Here is an 8856-nt window from a genome sequence, read left to right as displayed (position 1 = left end):
AAGATGGAAACAAGTTCAGTACATCTCAGACTTGTTTTGGAAACGATGGATTAAGGAGTACTTGCCTCTACTCCAGGAACGACAGAAGTGGTCAAATGTCAAGCGCAACTTCATACCAGGAGATATTGTGCTCATAGTCGATGACTCAGCACCTCGCAATTCATGGCTTACAGGAAGGATTGTACAAACCATTCCAGACAGAAGAGGACTTGTACGTCAGGTGCGAGTGAAGACAAAAACGCTATCTGGACAGGCCTATCACAAAGATCTGCCTTCTACAGGAAGCAGAAGAGCCGTGAGGAAATTAGTGAACTTCATAGACCTTGACATTGACGTTTTTTCCGATTTTTAAGTGATAGTAAAGATCACTCCTTCATAGGCTAACAAACTATATCTTTTTTATTTTATTTTCTATTTTTTGCCTAAAGAAGAAAAGGACACTTTGACAAAAGGACGTTTTATCCTTAAAAGTTTTTCTTGATTGTCTCCTACATAATTTTCCAGTTGTGTAATTATTATGTTGATATAATTAGGGGCCGGAATGTAGGAGCCACATATGAAGCCATTTCTGTGTTTGTTAAGATACATGTTTTTTGAGTCACTATAGGTGGTGGGCGTGTCATTGCATTGGGGTGGTGACGTTTGTGCTTATATCCGGTTGCTTTTACCTGTGCAGCTGGCAATAGATGGGGGAGTGAGCTAGAGAAGGACAATTTTTGTTGACCACACGCACGAACTCACGCAGGCACATACAAGGAGATACGTACATTCATATGGAATATTGCATTTTTGGAAAGCAAATAAAAGGTCAAACGCATACTGTGTTGGAAAGACTGAGTTTTTGCGCGTCCAGTGTTTTTTCTCTTGTTTAGTCCCTCGCGGCACTTGGTTTAAGATTACTGCCGCAATACAGCCTGAGAGGAATATTACACATATCCACAGTATTTACTGTATATCTGTAGAGTTAAATGTTAATTGACAATAAATATTGTTGTTTTTGAATTGTACTTTCTTTATTTGATTGGCAGTCAGTTGTTGATTACATGCAGACGTTGATAAATCTACAGGTCACTTCAATACATATCACACTAATTCATGAAGCAAGTTAGACATTTTGATGTTCCGGACCTTTGCATGGGGAGATTTTCTCTAACTGGACCTCGTTGAATTTTAGTTGAAGACCCCTGACGTAGCTGATTAAAATCATTAACACATAAATAAAGCACTCGAATTGTACTTACAGCATTCATGCACCGTCTGTTTTAACCGCAGAGCGAGTCACAATAGTCCGATATATAAGCATGAAGAACAAACAACCACGGCCGGCTCCAAGTTGTTTTCCTGGATGAGCTGAGTAGGCAGAGTCCCTGTAACTTCACGGAGCAGCTAGCAGAGAGACAAGAAGCTAACGGCCCGTACACACTACAGGCGTCAAAAAAGGCTTCCAACGCTTCGCGCATTCATTTTAATGGGGTGACGTAGGATATTTTCAAAATTCGCCGAACTGCATTGTGGGTAGCATGGCAAGGCGTTGCAAGCCTCGCGAGCGTCTATCGGCGTCAAAAGTTCAACAATGTTCAACTTTTGAGGCTCGAGGCTTGCTCGAAGCTGGCGTCAGCCAATCAATCCCGTTTTTGAATTCCCGTCATTACAAGCACTAGCCAATCAAACCGCGTGTATGCAGGTCTCGACTATTTTCCTTATGTCAGAAAATGGAGGACAAATTAATCATTGCCGTGGCAAATGTCCCAGTCTTGTATGACTGTACTCTGTTCACCTACCGGGACCTAAACCGGAGGAACCAGGCATGGCGGGAGGTGGCAGAGACAGTTGGTGAAACTGGTAGGTTTTCAACTGTTTGGAGAGTTTATATCCAGTTTACTTCGTTTTAGCATTGAACAGACAGCTAGTAATGTAGCATAATAACATATTGTGGTGACCACCTTCGATCGCCTCCGACTCCCATATCTCTCGGCACTACAATATCATATATATTAATAAAAAAATATTATAATAAGTATAAGCATAATATATAACATAACATATAATACATGCACAGCTATCAAGCATAGGCAGTATATTTAGCCAGCTAGTAATGTAGCATAATATATATTAATATAATAATAAAAAATTATATATAATATAAGTATAAGCATAATATATAATACATGCAGAGGGTGTCGTTTTTCTCATACTGATATTCTGAACAATCTGTGCTGTTGTATTTGCTGTAAAGTGTCTCTACTGTAGGCTAATTTTATTATATGTACAGCACTTTGGCTCGACCAAAAATCGTTTATAAATGTGCTATATAAATAAAACTTGATTTGATTCACAGCTATCAAGCATAGACAGTATATTTAGCCAGCATGGAATGTAGCATAAAAATAGCATTCATTAATGGAGGAATAATTTAGTAAATTAAAGAAATTCACTTTATTATTTATTAACTTTATTATTTCATTTCATTTCATTAGAGAACGTCTGCAAGAAAAGATGAAAGAAGTCTGCTGTCTGCTGTGACCAATGGCCCAGCCAACCCCACCAGTGGTGGAGGAGGACGAGGACTTTCAATTCTTCAAGAGCCTCTTGCCCACCATGAGGCAGATGACAAAGGCACAGAGGGCAAGAGTCCGCCTCGGGGTACACCAGCTCATTTTTAGGTGGACCAGGAGAACAATGTATAATTTTATAATTTTTTCACACATACTGATCCACATTACATTTTTTTACACTCATCACACACACTTCACTCATCACACACACTTCACTCAAATTCACCAAATAAAACATTATTTCAAGTATGTTATGGCTATACTGTGTCTTCACTTGTTCATGTGGTTTGTCAGTTGCAACATACCAGAAGCTTCATGTATGTCGGTATCAGGGTTTCCGCTAGGATTTTTTCTCGCCGGTCAAATGTCCGGGCAGAATTTATTTTACCGGACTAATTTGAAACTTACCGGTCATATTTCAATAATAATAGTTGTGTAGCAGAGTTTCCGTTAGCAGGTAATTACCGGACTATGAGCAGATATGCTTCAGTTTAAAACTCAGTTCACGGGCTCATTTTTATATTGCTTCAGTTTATAATCGTAACAGATCGAACAATTCAGATTCATTTTTCAATAAATGATTCCACAAACAACAAACAACATAATTATTACATTCAAACAAACTACTTGTAGTAGATAACGTACATTATTCAGAAGTTTACATCAACTTTGAATAATAACACGGGAGAAACGGATCCTCTCCCTCCCTCTCTCTCTCCTGACAGCACGTCAGTTTCTCATGCAGCTCGCTAAACAGAGGGCGGGGCTTCAGGTGATCCTGCAGAGCTGCGTGTCTCGGTCAGACTCAGCAGCTGATCTGATCTCTCTCTCGCTCCGGTTACACTTCACTCGCGTTTATGTCCATATCGATCAGATCCAGCTCTCCTGATCGGCCTTATAGAGAGCACCGATCAACTATTAAGAGTGAATATCGGCCGATAATGACCGGCGGCCGATCGATCGGAGCCTCCCTAATTATTACCAGACATTTTGACCGTCAGGTTTTGAATTTACCGTTTTTTTATAAATGTTACCAGCTAAAAACCGGTAATTACCGGCTAACGGAAACCCTGGTCGGTATATATAATGTGCTTTCTTCTGTAATTGGTCAGTGAAAACCTATTGAAATTATGAGTGGTTTATCAGTAAAAACAGGGCTGAAAGAAAAAGGTTGTTAGTCATATCATAATATAATAATATCAATTCAAGAATGTTTATTAGCAATGTTAGATTTTAAAATGGCTCATTTGGAACATTTGCTCTTTAAAGAAAATGGGTAGCTCTTAAAAGAGCTTTTGGTTTGGAGGAGCCATGGTGACCCGACACCACGTTCTGCTGCCATGACACTGCACCCTCCTCATTGAAATAGGAGCAGAAGGTCTCCCGCAGTTGGATGGATCGGCGTTGTGGCGTTGTTGGAGCCCATCATAGGTGGATGCGCGCAGGGTTGGAGCTTCATCACTCGACTTTGCGACGACAGGTGTGCATGATGACCTTCCTATTGTCTTCCTGCGGAGGAAGTTGTGCAACACACAGGTGGCCTTCACACACAACTCTGTTACCTCCGGGCTGGTGGTGATGACACGCCGGAACATTCTCCACTGAGATGAGAGGATGCCAAACGCACATTCAACCACCAACCTGGCCGAGGCGGTAGTTGAACAGCCTCCTGTGAGGTGACGTCCAGGGAACGGACGCAGCAGGTTGTCCAGCAGCGGAAAAGCCTCATCTCCAACGAAGACACGGGGGAGAAGGCCGAGCCGGTCTGCTCCTGGGATGACGGTGTCAGGTGGTAGCTGCAGACTGCCATCTCGGAGGCTCTCTCCAAAAGCGGAATTCCGCAGGCTCCCACCGTCGCTGCTCCTTCCAAAACCTCCGACATCCACTACCCTGAAGAGGTACTGGGCGTCCACGACAGCCAGCAGTACCAAGGAGTGGCTGGACTTGTAGTTGAAGTACAGGGACCCAGAATTTGCTGGAGCCTGGATCACCACGTGCTTCCCATCAATGGCACCAACGCAATTTGGAAAGTTCCAGCGCTCCTGGAACCCAGCCGCGATGGCTCTCCAGTCCTCCGTCTGTGGTACCGGCATGGTCTCCTCGACCAGGGCGGTCCAGATGGCACCCGCAACCTCCTTCACGATGACAGCCACTGTTGTATGCCCGACCCGATAGCTGAATGCTATATATGGTTCTGTACGAGTCACCGGTTGCCAGGTACCTGAGAAAAAGTAATATACATGATTTAAAAAAAAAGTTATACGCCACGCAGACACACAACACACACCAACATACCACAGACACACACCATCACAGACACACACACATCACAGACAGACACACACACCAACATACCACAGACACACATCACAGACACAATTACACCACAGGCAGACACACATCCACACACCAACATACCACAGACACACAATTACACCACAGGCAGGCAGACACACACACATCAGACACACCAACATACCACAGACACATCACAGACACACAATTACACCACAGGCAGACACACACACATCAGACACACCAACATACCACAGACACATCACAGACACACAATTACACCACAGGCAGACACACAGACAACACAGACACACAATTACACCACAGGCAGACACACATCACAGACAGACACACACACCGCAGACACACACACAGACATACCACAGACCAACATACCACAGACACCATTACACCACAGGCAGACACACACACATCACAGACACACCAACATACCACCGACACATCACAGACACACAATTACGCCACAGGCAGACACACACACCGCAGACACACACATCACAGACACAGACACAATTACACCACAGACAGACACACACACACACACACACACACACACAACACACACACACACACACACACACACACAGGGGAGCAATACTGCGTTTACCTAGCTATCTTAATTAATGTCATTCATCTGAACTAAATCACAGACTTCATTCATCCATTGCATCCATTCTCTCTCTTTATATACAGAGTCATATTAAAGAAGTAGAAATACACAAAACGTACCGTAGGCAGATGGCGAGTCGCTCGGCGGGTCCGATTGACAAACGCATACGGGTGTTTGCCTTTGCAATCAGTGGACCGACTTTTCCGAGCAACTCGTCGAAAGCGTCTTTGCTCATCCTGCTGAAACGGTACACCATCCAGGCGGATCTCTTGGACAAGAACGTGGTATTCTCCCCGTTGCAGACGTTTTCTGAGTATCGGATGTACCCAACAGCGACGCACTATACGTGGCCTCCTGCGAGACATTGAATAAACCAACGCTACCGTTGCTACAAAAACCGGCATCCATTTTGGCAATAGTAAAGAAGAGCCGGGCTTTTTTTGCTTTGTATGCCGGGGGCGGGCGGGAGATTCCTGATTGGTTGTTGCTCGCATTGGGCACGAGAAAGCGCCAAGCCTCAGACACGCCCAGCTTCAAGCTTTTCTGACGCCTGTAGTGTGTACGGGCCGTAACAGCGGCAGGCACTTGACAGAGCCGTCACTCAATGTGACCACGCCCTAATTTATGCACACACTTTAAGACCTAATATAAATAAAAGGGTCGCGTTAGAAAACAATTCACTCTCAGATCCATAATCATGAAGGTGGAATCTAACTATATCGATAATAAAAATGTATGGAGCCAGGGAGAGAAACATGTTTTTTTCTGCTGTGAAGTTGGGCATTTTAACATGGGGGTCTATGGAAATTGCTCCTTTCTGCAGCCATTGCCTATCGGCCAATATATGAACTGCAGTGTGTGGCACTTCCGTATTGGCTTCCCGGCTGTTCCCCAGAGTTTGCCGCTTGGTAATACCCAAAGGCGAAGCTAGGAAACGAATACCTACAAATACTAAGATGGAATAAAATGTCTTGAAGTTCTGATCTGTCTTTTCCTGTAGGTCCAGACGCTCCGATCCACTCTCTCCCCGAAGGAGCGCCCCCCTGCTGGCCGACAGGAACAACAGCCTGGATCTGCCCAGAAAGGGGGGTGGTGTGTGTGTGTGTGTGTGTGTGTGTGTGTGTGTGTGTGTGTGTGTGTGTGTGTGTGTGTGTGTGTGTGTGTGTGTGTGTGTGTGTGTGTGTGTGGTGTGTGTGTGTGTGTGTGTGTGGTGTGTTGTGTGTGTGTGTGTGTGTGTGTGTGTGTGTGTGTTGTGGTGTGTGTGTGTGTGTGTGTGTGTGTTTGTGTTTGTGTGTGTGTGTGTGTGTGTGTGGTGTGTGTGTGTGGTGTGTGTGTGTGTGGTGTGTGTGTGTGACACCTATATGCCATTGAAAACCTCTTATTTGTGACTTCTTCTGTTGAACTGTCCTCGTAGAAGAATGCAGCCGGGGATCAAGGGAAGAACAAAGGGGCGAGGAGAAGAGGAGTACGTGCCCCAGAGACGGTGTGGAGGCCACGTTGTTCTGCTCACACTCCGCAGAGCGTCTCAGGTACGCCTTCCTCCGTCACATCTACACAAAACACCTCCATGTGTTGCATCGTGGCTCCATTTGATGTCTCTCCCTCCGATCCCAGGCGGCAAAGGCTACATGTTTAAGATGGAGCTCCAAGCCGAAGCTCAGCAGCTCTGCGACAAGTCCTTCTCTGTGGTGAGTGGAGTATTCGTTGCAACAAGTGCATTTAAACCTGCTTATTGCACCCTAATAAGTGAGGATTTGACACGACTAATGATTTAAACATGATTTCATATATTGAAAATTAGCGTTTGCTTTCGCTAAGATAAAATAGTTGCGTGGCAACTTAACTAAATGACGACGGCACTAATCGGATGTTCTGGTGTACTTTAGATATTTAACCTTATTCTGTGTGTTGACATTTACGACCACCCCTGCTTCTAATGTCCCGTAAGGAATGTGATAATGGACGGCACTAATCGAGATGTTCTGGTGCATAACTGTCAGTCTTTTACATCCTTTTATTTATTTTGACATTGTTAACACCAATATGTAGAAGTATTGGATCATTGCGTGTGGGCTGTAACAGTTTAACACGGTAGACGCTCTGAAATGACCACGAAGCATTACGACACAGAAATGAACTATTTAAAGCAAATAAACATTTTTGGTCGAGCCAAATTGCTGTACATACAATACAAATACTTTACAATAAAAACACTGTGTGTACAACAGCACACATAAAAAAAGTCACACATTTGGGGAATAATTCCGTCTTTACTTTAGATATTTAACCTTATTCTGTGTGTTGACATTTACGACCATCCCTGCTTCTAAGTCCCGTAAGGAATGTGATAATGGACGGCACTAATTGAGATGTTCTGGTGCATAACTGTCAGTCTTTTACCTCCTTTTATTTATTTTGACATTGCTAAACACCAATATTAGAATTTTGGATCATTGCGTGTGGGCTGTAACAGTTTAACACGGTAGACCGCTCGAAATGACCACGAAGCATTATGACACAGAATACATGAACTATTTAAGCAAATCAAGTTTTATTTATCTAGCACATTTTCAAAACGATTTTTGGTCACATAGCACACATAAAAAAATCACACATGTTAGGGAATAATTCCGTCTTTACTTTAGATATTTAACCTTATTCGTGTGTTGACATTTACGACCATCCCTGCTTTCTAATGTCCCGTAAGGAATGTATAATGGAGTCGTATTTGATACTACCAGGTTTTTATGGCCTGACCTAAGCCACGGATGTCAGTTCCATTGTTGCTAGGTGGTCACGACCTTCCCCCAATATGTGGGTTGACTCTCTGTAAACTAGATAAAGGGTCTACCGAGGTGCGAGGCGGATCAGATTTGACATGCACCCACCCTGCAGTCAGAACCTTTGACTGTGTGACTTGTGATGTGAATTTCTCCGACCGATGCTTGTATTAAAGATCCGTGTTGACATCAAAGCTCCAACTCTCCTCGTGTGTCTGAGTCCTGACTTCCATTGCTGCAGAAGTTTCCCTACACACAGGGAAATGTGAGGAGTCGTGCTCCGCTCAGACTAGAAGGCCAGAGAGAAGAAGTGAGTCTTTAGTGTAGATTTAAAACCTCACATGGCTAATATTAGTCATAATGTGCAGTAAGGTATTCTATGCCAATACCAAATATCACAATAGACTTATTATGTTATACTTATTTCTTTTTATATTGTTTTTCTCACAGAAATCATTTGTGACCCGGGGGGCGTACTACGAAGCAGGATTTTCGCTTGGCGGCTAATTTCAGGGAACAACTCGGGGGTTTCCGGTCCTACGACGCTGGTTCTCTTCTTAGCGGGCGAGATCTCCATGGTAACTGATGTTCCAGA

This window comes from Pseudochaenichthys georgianus, chromosome 7 (genome assembly GCF_902827115.2).
Source record: "Pseudochaenichthys georgianus chromosome 7, fPseGeo1.2, whole genome shotgun sequence".
NCBI lineage: Eukaryota > Metazoa > Chordata > Actinopteri > Perciformes > Channichthyidae > Pseudochaenichthys > Pseudochaenichthys georgianus.
The sequence above is the reverse complement of the archived record's forward strand: the minus strand, read 5'-3'. Positions refer to the sequence as shown.